Consider the following 20,287-nt stretch of genomic DNA (forward strand, 5'->3'; position numbering starts at 1 on the left):
CCGTTTCAAAATTTGAAAGACGCTGTGTGTTGCGACTTGCCGCGCTTCTCGGGCCCCAAATACGCCCTCCTTTAATGAGTACCTTGTGATAAATACACAAATCATTCTAACATTGCTCCAATCACTTCATCATGCCGTTCAACTTTTTACAAAGGGCACAGAAGGGAGGCTTAATGGAAGGTCGGGCTTGTGCTGAGTGGCACAGCACATGAGGGAATTGGTTACTGGGACCTCCAGCAGAGCCTGCCCCATCCATGGACAGACCTTGGCCCAGTCGTGGGGCCGGCACAAAAATGTAATCCTTCTGCTTTACCTTGACATTGAAATCGGAACCCTCACAGGCTTGTACGCTCTGAAGGCCTTCTGCTTGCGCTGGTATCAAGGTTACACTGAGGCCTTGCTGCCTGTAGACTGGAAAGTCACACACAGAACAGCCCTTCCTTTAGATCCCTCCCCACACTCTTCCTTGCCCATCTCCACCACCCAGCACCCTGATGAGGACATCTGCTTGCATGTAGCTCTTAGGCAGCCACCACTGTCCACACCACTGGTAGTTGACTGCCTGCCTGTTCCCCAGATGTTCTCTGGAGAGTCATCTACTTGTCAAACCGCTCCAAACCAAACCATCAAGCTTCCAATGGATGTGTACTTTCCCTAAGGAAGTGTGACTCGTCTTTGAGTTTGTTCTTCCATGGCTACCTGGCCTCACCCTAGGGGACTTGTGTTTCCTTTTATGTCATAATCACTCTTTCAGGCAGGTATTGGCTCTTCATGTGAATTTTCTGTTTAATGAACAGTCTGGATCCTGTCTCCTTATCAAAACCTTGCTACTGCAGATGCCAACTAGTAGTTTTCTTCTATACATGTAATGAGAAATCCTTCCATTGTTACTTAACCTGTTATATTTTATTTTCCACTTCTCTTATCAGTATACCACTTTCGTAATTCGTAAGTTCACTCTAGAGTTCAGAATGCCCAAGTATGTAGTGAGTAGTCATTCCAGCTTTGACCTGGAAGTTCCACCCCCATTGAGGCTTCGGTAACTGTCACGCCTACAAGGTGGAGCCGAGAAAGGAGCCCTGAAGACCCAAGATCCGGATGGGCCAGCTCTCTTGGTTCCTGGATCCTGGACGCTGGATGTAGACTGCAGACTGAGCAGAGTTCTCCAGAGAACACCGTTGGACTGCGCTTCACCTTTCCCAGACCCTGTTACCTATCCCTTCATTTGTAAGTTACCCCACAAAACAAACCTCCCTTTTAACTACGTGGAGTGGCCTTAATATTTAAACCAATACAAGTATGTCTTCTATGCTATCCTAATGTCATGATCTTTATAAAGAGCCGAGGCTCCCGCCCTGACAAAACCTTACTTAAACCTATTTGTCATCTCAACGCTCAGGACACATAAACAGACCTGGGAGTCAGAGGACCCCAGACTGTACACCATATTAACTAAGATAAACATGTTCCTTAATACCTATTAAGACTGAGCAATAGCAAGTAATCTTGCAGAAACCCCTGAGCTGGTCAGACATACAAGCACACATCTGTACTCCCATCACTCTGAAGGCTGAGGCAGGAAGATCTAAGCTCCAGGCCAGCCTGGCTGCATTCCAAGATGCTGATTAAATAAATAAGTAACTCTTGGGCCACTCAAGGACTTCCTCTCAGCTCTAACATACCAGGAAGGCAAGATTTCTTTTATTCTTGTTTTTTTTTTTAAAAAACAAAAAAACCACATTATTTTATGCTGATATACTTGTATGTATTTTGCTGTAATCGTATTTACTCCCATTACCCTTACATATTCCACTGTCCCTCTGTTGACCTCTTTTTCTGCCCTACTAACTCCTCTTCTATTTCACACATCTCATTTGAGTACAAGTGTTGCTCAGGCGGCCATAGATGCCATGCGTCTATTAACTGCCACAGCGGTGTTATGTCCGGAAGACAGCCATTTGCTATGCTCCTCCCCACCCTCTGGGTCTTAAGTCTTTCTACCCTCTCTTCTGTGATGTTTGCTGGATCTTGGAAGGAAGTGATGCAGACATTCCACTCAGGACTAGCACTCGACAGTCACATATTCAGCACTCTGACCATCTGTGCATCTCTGTTTTGACTATTATCCCGGGGCAAAAGGAAGTCTCCTTGATTCAAACTGAGAGCACCACTGACCTTATGGGTATAAACATAGAGCAGTTTTGGCTATGTGTCCCTTTAGCAAAACATCAGTAATGTATTCCTTCCTAGGGACTATGACCTCCCCAGCCACAGGCTTGACCAAGTTTCCAGCACCCAACATGTAAACCCTCCTCAAGTACAGACAGCCTCAAAGACCACCGCAAAGTGGATGGTGACCCCCTAAACAGTCCTGCCACTGTTGTACCAGGAGACACTTCTTGTGAAGGTGCTATCTCTAAATAATTAGACAACTATGTACCAGGCATAGTTTGGGGTTATTTTACAAATGCCTGGAATCACCAAATATTCCTATGAACCAATTAAATCAATTGCTTCTTCAAGAAAACAGGAAAAAATTTAAGTAGTATGTTAATGACAAAGCTCTCAGATTCGAATAGATCTTTCTGACATCAATGTCTCCGATCTCTCTGTCATGACCACATGATGCACATGACTCTTATCCTTCATCAAAATAAGGCAAAATAGAAACATACATTAGTCACTGTTTCAAAAAGTACCAATTACAAATTTAGGGGCTATGATATATTTTTCTTCTAAAAGAAAAAAGACAGAACACTTTGACCCACTTTTGTCAAAGCAGGTCAACTAGCCCCCTTCCCCCTTTATCTCAAACACCAAATTACCCTTTGCTTTGCTCTCCCCCCATATGAGAACATGGAATAGCCCTCATAGATCTTACTACAGATGTTCAGTTTCAAAGCTACCCTGAGTAGGACTAAAACCATGTTAACTCCATCCCTGTATCTCCATGCAAGGCTACAGATGATTTAAAACAAACACTGAGAATGTCAGTTAATGCAGACTGAATCAGAACTCCATACTGGCTTGCAGGTGGCATACCTAAGCAAACTTGAGACACAGGAGTGGCCAACAAATGTAAAATAAAATATATTTACCCAATTTCAATAGAAAAGCCCTTAATGCCCTCACTACTGGGTTTCTGGACAGACAGATCAATGGTTTTAAGGCAGTGAGTTTTAAGTCAGAGACTCTGCATAAGTTAGAGGAGCATTGTCTTTCTACAAGTTCTCTTATGTCTCTTCCTGCACATTCTAAAAAGTTTAATTATATTTGAATTTTAGTGTGCTGTGTGGGCATATGGGTGTGTGCAGATCAGAGGACAGACCTCAGGAGTTGGTCCTCTCCTTCCACCACGTAGGTTTTGGGGTTCAAATTCAGGTAGGTCTTGTTGGCATGCACCTTTACTCACAAAGCCATTTCTCCAGCCCTTTTTTTAAAAATTACACTTTAATTTCATTTTTATTTTAAATTGTATAACATTCAAATTTCTCATGCACAAAAAGAAAACTGCATTTTTTTCACTTCACTAGAACATTTATAAAGACTACAGTAGGATATTTTAAAGAAGTCAAAGCTAGTTGTTCAGATACAATCCCAAGATTTCTCTTCTTTAAGAAAAAAAAATGTATTTAATTACAACTACTCCAGCCAAAAACAATTTTCCCTAATAAATACTTTCACTATAAATAATAACTGGGTAATCAGGCTGGGAAAAGAACTGCATTATAATTCTCTTGTCAGAAAAACAAGAGAAGGACGTTACAAGATCTTGATACAGAGGTAGACTGCCTGCTCATGGCTAACAAGTTTTTTAATGTTTTAAAAACTATTTAAGGCAGCAGAAAACACTGAACCAGGTTCTGGTGTCACACAAAATGAGGAAACACACTCAACTTGGTTTCTCCAATACAGACACAACACACGGAAGAATAGTGTGAGAAATCTGAGGAATAAATTGGAATAACAGAACGGGAGCATCTGATTCAATTCTTCTCCCCTCCAATTACCCTGCTGGACTCACCACAGCTCAAAGCTCAGACGCAGCAGCAGATGAAAAAGGCCAAAAAGACATGGAGGGGCCGGACACCCAGGAAGAAGTTGTCCTTTTGTTTTCTTGAACAAAAGCCAAGTTACAGTAACAACTTCAAGAAGATTTTAACTGCAACACTTACAAAGTGTGTTGACATCTGCATTCTGAAGCTTAAATAACAAGGCAGTAGATACCCAAGAGGACCCCACTAAATGGAGAGACCTACCATAGGTGTGGATCAGAAGACCCAGTACAGAAAAGATAGCAACAATTCCCCAACCCATCTACATATTTAACAATCCCAGTCAAACCCTAGGAAAGCATAGACGCAGACCTCCATTGCTGTTAATTTAACGTGAAACACACCACAGTAAAAACTTCATAAATAATAAAGTTGTGTTGACTGTTTAAAAATTAATAGTCTTTATAGATATCAAGATTAGAGAGATTGCCCCATGATTTTCCATTTATTTCCATCCCTAAAATCAAAGCATTCTTACCAGAAGAGCCCTGGCTAGTATGTTCCCTTCTATTTGGCACTGTGCATGCTCTGTATTTCTAGAGGAAGGAGAACACTCTAAAAGCTAAAACGGATTGGTTATAAGATACATCTGGTCATTAGAAGCAAGCCATTACTCTTTTTGAAACGTGTATGTGTGTGTATATGGTGTGTATGATGTGTGTGGCATGTGTGCATGTGTGTGTGTGTGAGAGTGCAGGTACATGTATGTCAAGGTGCCTATGTACAGGTCAGAGGACAGCCTTGGGTTTCTGTGCTTGGTACTCACCTCGTTTGGGGCAGGGTCTCTTCATTGTTCACCACTGCACAGTCCGGGGTAGCTGGCCCACAACAGTCTGGGGATTCCCCTCGTTCTACCTTCCATCTCAAGGTAGGAACACCGGGATTACAACCCCCAGCTACACCCTGACTTCATGTAAGTTCTGGACATTTAAACTCAGGTCCTCACACTCGTACAGTGGTTGTTCTACCCACGGAGGCATCTCCCCTGCCTGCATATTTTATTTCTTAAGCTTTCAAAATAAGGCAAAAGGATTACAAGTTAAAGGCCAACCTCGGCTACATAGTTACGTTCTGATGCAAAAGGGGAAGACACACCTTCTGGACAGTTCCCCAACTAAATAAAATAGCTTCCCTTTTTGAAATGAGGCCTCAATATGTTCCCCAGACTAATCTCAAACACCCTGGGTCAAAATGATCCACCAGCTTCAACCTACCATATAGTTCTATAGTAATTAGAACTATAGGTGCATGCTCTAATTTTATACATGTATGCACACATTGTAAGTAAATGTATACATTGCCCTTTTATAGCCCATTCTCAATCATCTAGTTAAAAAATTAATATTCAAAAATGAATGCTAGAAACAAAAAAGTATACTTGAAGAAAGTAATTTTTAAAAACTATAAAATATATGCATTATGTTTATTGTCATGAATTCCACAGCATTTGGCACAGTATTTAGTAGATTGTTAAGTATCATTTCATAATATATAATCCAAGAATTGTTTATAACATATAATCCAAGAATTGTTTTTAACAGAAATACCTAACATACGAACCATACAGTAGCCAGACACTGGTGGCACATGCCTTTATTCCCAGCAGTCAGGAGGCAGAAGCAGGCGGATTTCTATGAGTTTGAGGCCAGCCTGGTCTACAAAATGAGTTCCAGGACAGCCAGGACCATTACACAAAGAATGTATGTCTCGAAAAACCAAAAAGGATCAAACAGTAACACTTGTCTCTATAATATAAACTAAGATTCAATAATTCAAGAATGCAAATGTGTACTATACAGTAATAACTTTTGTGACAGATCTGACTGATATACGGAAAAAACCAATTATACTAGCCCACCAAGCAGGGAAATTTTGTACAGCAACAGACAAGAACAAAAGTCAGGACACAGAGAATGGACTCTGTGCATAACGCCTAAGTGCCGAAGCTTGCTAAGTCAAGTCGACTGGACGGTGTGCTTGACTTCATACCTTCACTTCTGCATGCTACAGGAGACCTTCGGCAATTAAAGTGGAACTCTGAGATAGGCTAAAACTGGGAGGTTTTAGCCAGGTGTGGTAACACATGTCTTTAATCCCAGCACTTGGGGAGTCAGAGGCAGGGGATGTCTATGAGCTTGATGCTGACATGGCCTACATAGTGAGTTCCAGGGCAGTCAGAGCTATGTAATAGAGACACTGTGTCTCAAAAGCAAACAAATACAAAACAAAATATAGAGGTTTTATCATTTAAAAACCATAACTTTGATATCCAACTTTTAAAAAGTCAACATGATTTTCTAAGAAACATTCAATTTCATTTACTGCTAACAAGTTGAGAATAACATTTTCAACTAAAACTCCAAGTGACAAAAAAAAAAAAAAAAAAAAGAAGGGATGAAGGAAGGGGAATTTACTTACAAGGAAGACATGAGCAAAAATTGTTGAAAGCCAAGTAATAATGAGGCAGTAACAATGAGGCAATAACATCAGTGCTAAATTGCTAACTGGATGAAAGATTAATATATCTGCCCAGGAGTTGGTGATAAATTGCTAGTTGGATGAAAGATTAACATACCTACCCAGGAGTTGGTGATGTTTGTTTGTTTAGTCTTGTCATTTATTTTCTGGTTCAGTGTTTTCAAGCAGGATTTCATGTAGTACAGGGTAGCCTCAAACTTACATATAACCAAGGTAACCTTGAATTCCTAATTCTTCTGTCTCTGCCTCCCAAGTGCTAACTGTTCAACCTACAACCCAGGTCTTTCCTAATTCAGTGTCATAACACACACACACTCCATTATATACGAGAAATAAAGACCTACAGGCTTTGCAATCTCATCAAAGGACAGTTCCTCCACCCCACGCCAAAAAAATAAGGCACCAAAAATGTTTGGAGAAAATTGGAACGTAATGTTCCTATTAAGTATTTTGTTACTGCATGCCTCACCCTTTCAATGGATGTGCTGTTAGTAATAACACCTGAGTGTTTTTAGAGCATGACAGCAATCATAAAAGTTTTTTTTTTTTTTAAGTTGGCAAACAAACTAACATTGGCTCTAATCATCTAATGTAAACGGGCTTACAATCACGCTGTCTTTTCTCAATTATCATGGCACAAGATTCTATCTCCAGTCAATTTCCTTATAAGATATGGTGTTAATTAATCTAATCATAATGGGACACACATGAGGACAGTCTGGGAGCTAAAGCTCCAGACATTCTTGAACTCTATCCCAATTAAAACCAAAGAGTGATGGTTCAACCCCAGCAGACGTGGCAGGAGGCTCTAGAAGGGGCAGACCTCAGGGAGCTGGAGGCAAGGAAGATCTGCAGACAGCTCAACATTCCCAGAGCATGAAAAATTCCACAGCCCTGGGCAAAGAATGTCCTCTAAGGCACAGGTGACAGAAGATGCCTGGTGCACAGGAGGAGCCGAGAGGAAATACGGTCCAGGCTCAGATAACCCTACTGCCACACAGGCCTCAGCTGACTCAGAACACAAGCTCCGGCCGGCACTGAAATGATTTCAACATTTAGTGAAAACGGGAAAGTAGCAGGATAGATGCATTTCACAGAAGTCTGGGGTATTTTATTACATAAGGGATAAGTAACAGGAACTTCCCATGAAAGACAGGGGCTCCCTAAACCTGGATCTGTATAACCCTGGACAACATCTTTCCTTTGATTAACATGGAATTTAAACAGTCTTTTATTAAGCAATTAACGAATTCCTGTACTAATCTTACTTATCACCGAGTAACTTAATTTAGGGTTTTCACACTATTCTCATGAAAAAGGGTGGCTTCTTCAATTTGTGCAATTTCCTTGTAAAATGCTAGGAGAAATGTACTCTTACTCTAGAGCCTTTTGGAGATAGTGTAGCCCCATCAATAAACAGATTTTTGGTTGGTTGGTTGGTTGGCTGGCTGGATTTGGTTTTTCAAGACAGGGTTTCTCTTTGTAGCCCTGGCTGTCCTGGAACTCACTCTGTAGTCCAGGCTGGCCTCCAACTCAAGAGATCCCCTTGCTTCTGCCTCCCGAGTACTAGGATTAAAGGCATGCACCACCACTGCACAGCAATAAACTTTTTCCAAATCAATTTCTTTGGCTGAATCAGCCGATTCATGATTTGATGTTCTGGTTTTTTTTTTGTTGTTGTTGTTGTTGTTGTTGTTTTTTCATGAAAATCCATTTTGTCTAGAATTTCTAATTTAGCACCCCCAGATCTATCTTGTGTTTTTGTTTTGTTGTTTTGCTTTCATTTTGAAACATTTTACACAGCTCGGGCTGGCCGGGAGCTCACCATCGACTGCCTTGGACTGGAACCTGGGCTCCATGCCTTGCATGAATAGCTTTCTCACAACTTGACACCCACCTAACATGTCTATTTTGTTTTTCTCTGAATTCCTTTCTTCTCCTGCAGATGAATGGCTCCCGACCTATACCCTCCCTCTTCAGCTAGTCAGCTTTGTCAGTCAGCAAAATGGGCTGAACTCCTTTGTTCGTGTTCTCTCGCCTTTAACTTCCATAATGAAAATCACACATTTACTGGTTTACTCTTACTAATACTGGGAGTCTATTCTCATACCTACTTATTTTGAATTCTTTTTTGCAACTCTAAATGTTTAGAGAAATTTGGTCATTTATTTCCAAGCGGTTGATTTATTTTTATTTGAACTTTATTTTAAATAATGTCTTTGGACTGAAGAATTTGTATCTGTGGAAATAAACTAAGTTTTCCTTCTGGGCTGGCCTATAATTAGTTTTACAAGCTTCTTAAGTACACTACGTGCATTTTACTTCAGTCTGATGCCTCCCAGTCTCTTTTAATTTAGTAAATATCATGTTAATGCTCTCTACATGCTAGGCTCTATACTAGCTTGGGGGTGGGTGTCCCAGTGAGGAGAGGCCATCAGAGTAAGGTCTGTGTGGTTCCTGGCTTTAGTCCTGACAGTGTTTTGGCCTCTGTGTTCTAGCCATGGCTGCTTGCTGCTAACAGTCTGCCTGTACTGTTCTAAATCACCACTTAGAACGCCTGCCATTGACCTTCAAGTCAAGCCTCTGCATGTTAGAATAAATAAAACTAATGTTAGATAAAACTAATGAGATCTAACCATGGAATCTGTTAGCACAATCTTGGGGAAAGATCTGAACTTTATACCATGTCCTTCAGCAGCTGGCTGTATAATTTACCTCTCTTGAGTCCAGCTTTCTAGGGTAAAGTGTACTAGACTTTTAACGCACGCAAGCACATGGAAGAAGCTAAAACTAACACAGTAAACTACTGATTTTTCAAAAAAAAAATCTTAAAACTTAGTTTTTAATACATAAAAAAAAGTCCACAGCATTTTGTAGTATCTCGTGTATCGCTCCATTTGTAAAAATGATCACTAACTGAAATTGTTTAAACCAGAAATAGCTGGTTTGTTGCCCCACTCACATACTCTTAAAAAGTAAGAACAATGTTTCTTTTTATAGCCAAACAATGTGGTACTTAATACAACATCCACTAAATAGTCTCACTGGACATCGACTCTGCAATACATAACACCGAAAAAAATGTTATCATAGGCTGTATCCTCAAAAGATACCAACACATGAAATAACCGAAACATTCTCAACATCTCGACATACGTCCTTCACTTGTAAGGTAAAATTCCTTCCTTTAACTATAAAATATATGCTTGAATTTTAAGGAAAAAAAATTAACCTTCAGAAATATATTCCCAAATTTCTGTAGCATCAGAGCTGAAAAAGGACAATACAGTTTATACATTTCAGTATTGTGGTATCTGATAACATTCAATTAAACTATTTTTAAAATACCTAAATACAAAAGAAATACTTATCTATCACAAACCGTCTGATCTAATGATTTTTTCTGTCTAAACAGCAAGAACTCCGTATCTGGAGTCATTTGGGGCATTGTCATTTCACCCGTAAAACGGAATCAGGGGGACAAAAAGAATGAAACAAAAGGAGTGTTTGTGGTCTAAATTTCAGTAAGGTTAGGTACTTCGGCTGAATGAAAAATAATTCAAATCTAGGATTTAGTAAGCTGTTAGTGGAGCCTCCTAGTATCAGTCAGTATGGGGAAAAAAAAAAAAACAATGACAGGAAGATAACTAACTGCTAAGTAATTAATTTTACCCCTTGGTGCTTGTTACATTCTCAGTTCTAAAGAACTAAATCTCTAATGAACTTGTAACTGATTCATTTATAAATGTCACTAATGAATTTAAACCCCACTTGTGTTCATGTACCCACAACAAGAGGACGACAGCGGCCCCAGACCGTTAATAAATACACTCTAATGCTATGCGCAAGCAAGCTTTTGAAGGCATCTACATAAGTCAACCCTTGAAGTGGCTATATTATCAATCTCATCAGGCACGCCAATAACTTTGTAAGTCCGCAGATCGCCAAAGTCCTGACCTCAAGTTTAATTTCATTTAACTTCCCTAATTGGAATTTAGACATCAGTTCAATTCAGACACGGTTCACAGTGAGTTTTAAATAAAAAAAAATTCTGTCCCCAACAAAAGCTACTTTTAAAGAAAGACAAAGACAAATGAAGATGTATGGAAAGCAGGTGCCTTGCTTCAAGCATCCATTTGTCAGAGTTCTCCTGACTTTGAATAGAGGCTTGCAGGGACATGTTACTCAAAGGGATGAAAAGGAGAAGAAGAAAAAAAAGAATCGAGAATTAGTCAAATTAGAAAATGACAGCCAAAACTTGCATAATAGATATAATCTACTTAAAAGAAAATCTTAAGGACAACAGCAGAGCATGTCTGGTTCCAGAAGTGTCATGTCATGCTGTGTATGCTCGCTCGAGCACAATGCACAGACCCAGCAAAGTCAGTCACTGCCAACTGTGCTTCAGGGAAGAGCCTGTCTCTGAGCAAAAGGAAAGAAGGAATCCCTTACCACGGCCATTGCATTTCTATGTTCCTAGGTTACACTGGTCAAGAATGATGTAACACGACAAATTATAAGTCTTTCTTTTAAAAGGCACTATCACAAAAAGGTTTCCTTGTGGTGTGTTCCTACATACTATCCCACTTAAACCCTCCCATCTCCAGTATTCCCACTTCCATGTTCATATCCTTCAAACCTTTCCACTTCATTAAATTAATATTAAAAATTAAGATACAGATTGATGCATGTCTACAGTACAAGCACTGGGGAAGCCAAGGCAAGAAAATTGATGTGAGTTCAAGGCCAGCCTGGGCTACATGAGGAAACCCCTTCTCAAAACAACACAGCACAAGAATACTAAGTGGCAATGTACTGTGTATATCATCATGTTCCAATCCCACTTGTCACAGTGGGACTGACTACATGTGTTTGGCAAAACTGTGGCACTACAGGGACAGTTTGAGACCAGACAGGGACACAGAGTAAAACCCTGCCTCAAAGGCCAAGAGAACCTGAGTCAGAGGAATGGTTCAGCAGGTGGAAACGCTTGCCATGCAAAAGGCCTCCGTGCAACCTTGCACTTACACACACACCATATGCATAAACTTCAATAAAACTTCTTAAAACTGGCCGGGCGGTGGTGGCGCACGCCTTTAATCCCAGCACTTGGGAGGCAGAGCCAGGCGGATCTCTGTGAGTTCGAGGCCAGCCTGGGCTACCAAGTGAGTTCCAGGAAAGGCGCAAAGCTACACAGAGAAACCTTGTCTCGAAAAACCAAAAAAAAAAAAAAAAAAAAAACTTCTTAAAACTGGTAGAACCATATGTGAAAATTAGGTCTCAGAAAAAACAACATTGACTCTAACAACTGCTACCATCCTGGATTCAGCAAAATACAGAACAGTACATCTAAAGATTGACTCCAATTAGAGGATTAAAATCTCATCATCTGGGACCAGTGCTGTAGGTGTGGTTCAGCTTTCCCAACCAAAACACAAACGGACTCACCCATTTTATCCCAGTGTTCTCTGTCCTAAGATGACTGGTTTTTAAAAGGTACTCTGACTTCCAGAAATACTAGGGTTACGCAGTCCCTACCTGAAAGATCCTAAGGATGGAATCAACAATAGACAGCGAAGAGACAGTACTCCCAGGATTACATGCAGGTTTCAACTGTCACACTAAGACTAGAAATAAATCAAGAACGGAGGCAGCAGCCAGCACTGTTCAGAGGGGAAAAAAAGTTTTCACTAATATTCTCCAACTTAAACTCTATAGCCATATGTAATACTCAGAATCCTCTGTCGCGATATTTTCTTTTCTAAGATTCAGCAGTTCAGAGGTCTGAGATGTCCAAACACATTTGCTTTCATTCTAAAACTAAATACCCCTAACGCGTTCTTGGTTCTCCCGCTCCCAACCCACTTGGTTACATCCATACTGGCAGTAGATGGGACCATGTTTCACACCATGGTTTTGTGGCCTCTTTACTCTATGAGGCCTACTGAAGGGCACATTGTTTCCCTGGTAACGTGAACATACAACCATGAAATCATCATTGTTGTTTAAACAAAGACCTTTTATGACAGAGAGCAAGAGAGAGAGGAGGAGAGAGAGAGAGAGGAGAGAGGAGAGAGAGAGAGAGAGAGAGAGAGAGAGGAGAGAGGGAGAGAGGGAGAGAGGGAGAGAGGGAGAGAGGGAGAGAGAGGAGAGAGAGAGAGAGAGAGAGAGAGAGAGAGAGAGAGAGAGAGAGAGAGGAGTGTTTTACCCTCTTGTACTGTTTAGCTGTGGTTTAAAGAGTAGTTGACTTTCAGGTGGCATCTGAGGACAGTGAAGATGTGAAGTTATCATGACAATGTCAGCATTTCTACTTGTCAGATCATTTGCTGACACACAACTGAATGTGTCACTTTCTGAAACCTAATTCTGGGAAAGTTGAAAGTTCAATTGGAAGTTTAATATTTCGGTCTCAAGTCCTCCAGAAAATTGTTATTTAAAGGAATAAATACTGAAATCTTTGAAGTGAATACACTAGTCCTAATTTGAGCTTAGTGACATGAATTTTATTTGGCTATGTCACGTCATGGGAAAATACAGAAATTTAAGTTATACTTTACTTTGTTGTTCAATGTTCAAGTGGCTTACAATAATGCTTAAGCATCACAGTGCCTGTCCTTGCCCATACTGTATTAAAAGGATACCATGGTTATGATTTTAACAGTAAAATCAGCTAGCAGTTATCAAGGGCTTATACACCAAGCGCTGTACTAGAAGACTGATTTCTGTTTTTTTTTTTTTTATCCACCTTCAATCTGGGTACTAAGGAGTTTGTTTTACAACTTGAAAAATTAAGCAGCGATCTTGTCACTCACAGGCTTATAAGGTGGATGCACCGTCTGAAGTCATTCCCAGTCACCTAGCCTGGTTTGTTATTTATTACCTCAGTTGTATCGCACATGCTCTTGTTGACACATTTATAGAAAGGACTTCCGCGCTGAAGTAAAACTGAATGGTTGATCTCAGTGTTGGAGAAGAAACATGGGGCTGGGAACTAGCTAGGTGAGTGCTTATTCCTGAGCTACACTTCAATTCAAGTCCATCTTCACGTTTTATTCCAGACTGAATTGCTAAAAATGTAACACAGATATGAACTAAGACTCAAAAGTCTTAGAGACACAGACAGATTATGACCTGCCTACCATACTGTATAAATCACAAGTACCGAGGACACTGCCCACCAGCTAACTCAGTTTTGAGTATGGATTTCAAATGAATTTTTGTAGAAGATTGGTGCTGAATATCCTATATACATTATTACTTTGGTTCTCCTGTAAAACAGGAATTCACAATTGAAAGCCATTCAAATGTTCTTGGCTGGCCTCGTTTCTTACATAATTCCACAAGTCTCAGAAATAAAATGGTTTTGTTGTCTCATTTGTGGTACTAGATGTTGATTTAAAAAAAAAAATAGTCTGAGTCTCAAAGTACCTTCACCTACTTGTGGCCACTTGGTTTAGCTATGGCACCAGATAGCATTATCTCATCACGTGAGGGACTCCCGCCATCCACAGGGATGTTTCTCCTTATTACTTCTCAGCTTAGTGTAGACTTGGTATTCCCTTCCGAGCATTACCAAGCAGTAAAAAGTGATGAGCCAACTGATCCGTTCCAGCATCCCTCGCCCTCCTAAAACACAGGAGAGACAAGTATAACAACGTAAACACAAGACTTCCAATTTCAACTCCAGCCTTTGCTCTCCAGAACCCAAAACATTTCTTGGGCCACTGGAGTATCTTAGGAAATGATGAGAAAATTTAATGGAAAGCCTGAAAATTTTTCAGTGATTTTTATTTAATACGATCACATGATTAAGTTGTTCTATAGGGAAAAGGAAGAAAGAGAATGGAAAATAAGGTGGTAGGGTCCTACGTCATGCCCGTTGTACACACACATACACGAAATTAGTTTTAATCTCATTTTGTAAGCAAGAGAACAATGGCTATGAGGATTTAAGTAACTTGCCCAAGGCAAGAAAAAAATGCTGTTTTGTTTCAGATCTGTGTCTGTTTGACGAAGTTAGAACAGGTAGCAAGAACTTTGTTCATTTAAATTCCTTCACCCCCTCCACCCCTCCTACCCCCATCCCCGTCACCAGGTACAAGGAACTGAATGCAGGCCTTGACGCACGTCAGACAACCAGTATCATCAAAGGACTTAGAGCCTCCACCCAGGCCTAAAAGGCTGCATCTTACAAAGCTTTGGAAAACTCCCTACGGAAAGTCTCCCCTGTGCATACAAGAAGATAACCTTTCACTTGGATAAAATGGATAAACCAGTAGGTACCAGCTATGAGTTACAATAGAGAAGATTCATTTATTTGTCTCCGGGTCTCCTCACTAAAGTAAGTAGGATCAAATATAACAGTAGCTCTCACAGACTACCAAATGGTAGAATATAGTTAACAAAGCCCACATAAGACTTCACATCTAAGAAGGTATTAATAAATACTGGCCAATCATAGTCTGGCACAAAGTGCTCAAACACTGAATAAGTAAGCTGTCTAAGAATTTGCCAGTTTCCTGTATCTCAATGCTTGTATATTGATGAGGAAGAAAACACTGAGACATCAAGACAACTAACTATTCTGCCAATTTTTCTTTTCCTCCACAATGCCACCTCCATTTTAGTCTGAAGACGAAAACAAAGCAAATCAATTAATCAAACAAAAAACACCAAACACCAAAAATAGTTGAAACCAGAAAAAAAGGAAGAAGAAAGAAAAAAAAAGAGAAAAACCAGGCAAGCATGTATATTTTAAAAAATATATATTTAATAGTTTTTTTCCTCTTCCATTTGAAAGCAAACTACCCCAACTCTAGAAAAATCAGTAAGCTCCCATAACTTCGAGGCTTTCCACCAAGTTCCTTCATTATCTGTCCTTCATGCAATGAAGAAGGCAGAGGCAAAATCAATTCTCCATGGGTTGACTGTAGTTGATGTAAGTGACTCTGAACCAATATTTATCTTCTGGCCTCTTTTATTATTAATTGGCTTGATTAACCTAACTTTGTTGACTTAGCTAATAAGCTGGTTTGGAGAAGGGCTAATGCTAAAATCACTTCTACTCTGAGCAGATCTTGAAGCTGAACTTGAGTTGATCTTGTAGAAAAAAAGGTGGTGTCAGAAATGTGTACATAATAAATTCTTAAATAAATAGAACAGAAGAGTGTCACGGTGAAGGGCATCTTCACTGAAGTACGACAGGTCCACCATGAATACATGGCTCAATCCTTTACTTACTCTCACACGAGAGAACTGTCGAAGCATGTCAAGGTATTGCCAAGGGACATAGTCCTTAAAACATCCAAGGACGGGGAGGATGACACTTTTTCAAGCAAATTTTACACACGCATCACAAATACCACAACTGGTTAAAGGGCTATGGATGTGTGACCTAACACCTTCCTGTGGGACCGAAACATCCCATCCTGCAGGAAGCTTCTTAACAGGAAGGCAAACAACTCAAAATACTTTTAGGAAGTCCCTGAAATTGACCAGGTTCACTAGGGCCCCTGTCTGCCAGAGTAAGCACTAAAAGCTGAAAGTCCCTTCGCAGAGGAGTGGAGCTGGGCCGCAAAGCGACTCAGACAATCTAAGCTGCTAAGAGAGCTCCTGAGTCGAGACCAGCTACCTGGAAGAGGTTTAGACCACTGAGTCACTTGGAAAGGACAGTTTCCGGCCTGTTGAGCTGCCTGCAGGCTGTGCTGTGTCTTCCCGATTCCCCAGCTTTTGTGAGCTGTCATCTGTGCTGGGAGCTTTGGTAATACAGCTGTCTTTGAGTCAGTTCTGCTTCTGCAAGTAACCCCTCACCCGTATTCCTCTTAGTAACCACAATAAAACCCATTTGCTCACCAAGTTGAACTTTGGTGGTATCCGTACTTCGGTCTGTCCCTACCCAGGGTGAGTAGATGTATGTGTTGCATCTTCCAAGGAAAAGTTTTGTCATACAACAGGATCAACCCTCCCCAAACCATTTTTTTTTAACATACCTTAAAGTACGTATCTAGGACAGGCGATGATGGTGTATGTACACATCTTTAATTTCAATACTTGAGAGGCAGGCAGATCTCTTTGAGTTTGAGGCCAGCTTGGTCTCTACCTGGTCTACAGAGTGAGTTCCAGGATAACTAGGGCTACACAGAGAAACCCTGTCTCAAAAAACAAAGACAAAACAAAACCAACAACCAAGTACATATTCTGATTCCTTTACCTGATAAGTAAAAGCAAGCAGAAAAGTGGGGGTAGGACCAAAATAAGCAGCTATTTTAAAAATAACAAATTATTTTACTACATCCTCCTTTATAAAAGGTACAATTTGTTAGATCATCAAAGTCCTAATTATAGACAATTACTTAAAGCCTTTTGTGGAAAAAATCAATGCAAGTAAGTGCTAGTGTGGAGAAAAAAAAAACTGAATAGGTCTTGTACTTAGGAAGTTTGTTGTTTTGTGTAAAAGCATGCAACCCTGGAGGCAATCGGGAAGAAGACACGTACTGGTTCAAGGATCTGGGAAAGCTCTAAGAATGTGGAATGTGGAACTCGGCATCCACAGACAATCCTATGATGCCTCTGGACAGAGAGCTGGCCCAGTAGAATTCCACACGAAGAGGGACCAGGCATGGGCAGAGAGGAATGAAACTCTAGATTTCTAGAGCAACCACAGTTGACTTCCCAGGTGTGAAAGGAATGTGGTCAGAAAGAGCCTGTGGGAGGTGAGGCCAGAAAGTAAAGTTAGGAACAGGAATCCAGGCATCCCTGGTGCCTTGACAGGCACTGGAGTTGATGGAGGAGGGGAGAGGAGCTCCATATGAACTGAACCCAGGTTTGCCAATATCCCTGCAAGTGTAATAAATATTATAAGAAAAAAGGAACCAAAGGCATCGACTAAGAACTGTGGTGGTATTTTGTTTGTGTTCTAACAAGTAAAGCTTGCCTGGAGAGCAGAGTGTGGAGCTAGCCACTAGTTAACCATAGAGGCCATGCTTTAGGTAAGGGAGAAGGCAAAAGAATTCCAGACTGTAGAGAGCCCACTGGCGGAATCACCTTATGAACAGCTCTTAGATCTGTTACCATTCTCCATTTTCCAGATTTCTTTTTAATAACAAACACAGGAGAATTCCAAGGGCTGGTTGCGTCTTCAGTATGCCAAGCATTTAGCTGCTCCTGTACCAGCTGTTCTAAGGCCTGCAGTTTCTCTGATGTTAAAAGGCCATTTCACGCTACAAAGTACAGCAGGAAACAGAAGTTCGCAAGTTTATTATATTCTAAAATATATACTATATAATGTATAATATTTAACATGTCACCCTTGTGATATAGTAAAAATATAATTTATTTGTGGTGAAATCAAGTGCTCATCTGAGCTGGACCAGCATGTGTGACCAACGGGCAAGACAACCTCAGAGCTGCTATGTGTAGGTTAAATAGGAGACTCTGCTATATACACTGCAGGTCTGACTGAAACAGCAAAGGTAGAAGAAGGGAGGCATGGAGCTGCACTTTGGCTGTTTCTGATTAGTAGTAGGTGTAGGACATGTTAGAGGAGGCCACAGAAATCCAAGTAGAAAGAAAAAGTGGTTACTGAAAGTCAAGGAACCAGCGCCTGGTGAAATGCACTCTGGTGAAATGCACTCCGGTGAAGCATAAAGGAAGCCTCCAGGCCTCTGTCGGGAAGACCCCAGCCCCAGGCCTCTGTCGGGAAGACCCCAGCCCCAGGCCTCTGTCGGGAAGACCCCAGCCCCGGGCCTCTGTCGGGAAGACCCCAGCCCCAGGCCTCTGTCGGGAAGACCCCAGCCCCGGGCCTCTGTCGGGAAGACCCCAGCCCTGGGCAAGCGGATGCTGATGGGAACATCAGGGCTTCAGCAGGCTATACCAATGATAGAAAAAACTAATCATCCACCTCCAAAATCTACAAACAGAACCCCCAACGAAAAGTATGATGTGCACACATGTAAAACTGGTTCTCAACATCTGGGGGGGAGTCCAACGACCCTTTCACGGGAGTCACATATCCAATATACTGTATATCAGATTATTTATATTACAATTCATAACAGATGCAAAAATAACAACAAAACAATTTTATGCAGGGGGGCCGGTCACCACAGCATGAGAAACTGTATAAAAGGGTCGCAACCTTAGGAAGGTTGAGGACCACTGATGTAAAACAAATGAACTCCTATGTGAAATTCCTTAATCTGACACAAAAATAATGATATTCGTGTGTGTGTGTGTGTGTGTGTGTGTGTGTGTGTGTGAAGTACACAGCATAACTGAGATTTAAAAAAAAAAATCCTTCTCTTCCACAAGCAAGAAAAATACTAAGTAAAACAGAGTATCTCAGTCCACTGTAATCTTCAGAGAATGTATGCAACGGGGCTAATTGTACACAGCCTCACCAGCCCTCACCCAGTTTCCTCACATTAAAGTACTCAAGGATCTCCATCACCCAGAGCATTAGTGTGCCGAGACCCAGTAAGTTCTCTTCCTTTTTGAGTCTGGCAACTTCGAGTACAGTCCTCATCTCCACCCTAAGACCCCTTGTGCCTTGGGACAGAACTAACAGCTGGCTGACTGAATTCCTAGCACAATCTCTACACACCTCAGCTGCAGGATCTACACCCCTTTAAAAGAAGCGCCAGAGCAGGGCATGGCGGCTAATACCTGTAATTCCAGCATTCAAAAGCATGAGGCATGAGGATCCCAAGTCTGAGGTCAGCCTGAGCTACTGTTTCCAAAGATGAGGAGCAGGAGGAGGAAGAAAAAAAGGAAGAGAAAAAGGACAAAGAGGAAGAGGTGAAAGAGAAGGAAGAAAGGTCAGCTCAAGAGTTCCCTCTCCCAGAATGCCTCAGGCCTTCCACGGCATCCCTTTGGCTATTTCCCCTAACCAATTATAAACTTCCAGCCACAAGGAAATCTTACCTTTTTATACCTACTATTTAGCCCCAATTTCTGGCATCAAACAATTTAACAATATGTTGAGTAAATGAACATTTTTCCAGTTTCCTAGTAACTGATCAGGTTTTGGGTACTTATTATTGTGTATATTTAATGCTACTATTTACGAATTGAATGAAGACATTACTCCTAATTCCACTCACATATTCTAGTTACAAAGATAGATTTGTAAAACTGTAGAAATATTATAGAAATAGTTGTGTCATCAAGTGTAATGTTGGAATCTAATAATTTAATCCCATATAATATTGAAGTGGGATTCAGTCCACATCCTGCTCTCCACGCCTAAGTACCATCACTTTAGTACCGACACTGATATTACTCCACTGGTCACTTACCAATACTCTGATAACATGAATAGCTGCCTAAGACACAGGTAATTCCTACGACTGCCACTACCACAGACGATAACAATTTTATAAGGTTCTCGATCTAGCAACTAACCAGTGATTTGCAGCCTTTCTGACGCCCAGAATCCCGTGGGAGGTCTAGAAGATTTCCAGGATGTCCCCTCAGCTTTCTGACTGTGTACACTTTGGAGTGGATCAGAGTAACTGCAATTTTATTAAACTCCCACCCAGCAGACACCAGCCCTGGTGGAAACCCATTCACAACACCATGAGGGTAAAGCTGTTTGCAGACATCTGTTTAGCTAAAAGCAGCCCTCGGGGCACTGTTTCTAAAAGGGGACAAGGACAAAAAGAAACCCACGAGGAGTGAAATAGTTTCATGACCGAAGTGAGACTTCAGAGGAAGAAAACGGACCAGCAGAATACCTCTGAGTACTTCTGAGTAAG

General features: G+C 41.0%; 1 protein-coding gene across 1 annotated transcript in view; it reads right to left on the reverse strand.

Annotated features, from left to right (window-relative positions):
• Cobll1 (cordon-bleu WH2 repeat protein like 1) overlaps positions 1-20,287 on the reverse strand; it is a 152,615-nt gene that overhangs the window by 105,430 nt on the left and 26,898 nt on the right. The gene's annotated exons all lie outside the window — the stretch shown is intronic.

This window comes from Peromyscus eremicus, chromosome 4, assembly GCF_949786415.1.
Source record: "Peromyscus eremicus chromosome 4, PerEre_H2_v1, whole genome shotgun sequence".
Lineage (NCBI taxonomy): Eukaryota > Metazoa > Chordata > Mammalia > Rodentia > Cricetidae > Peromyscus > Peromyscus eremicus.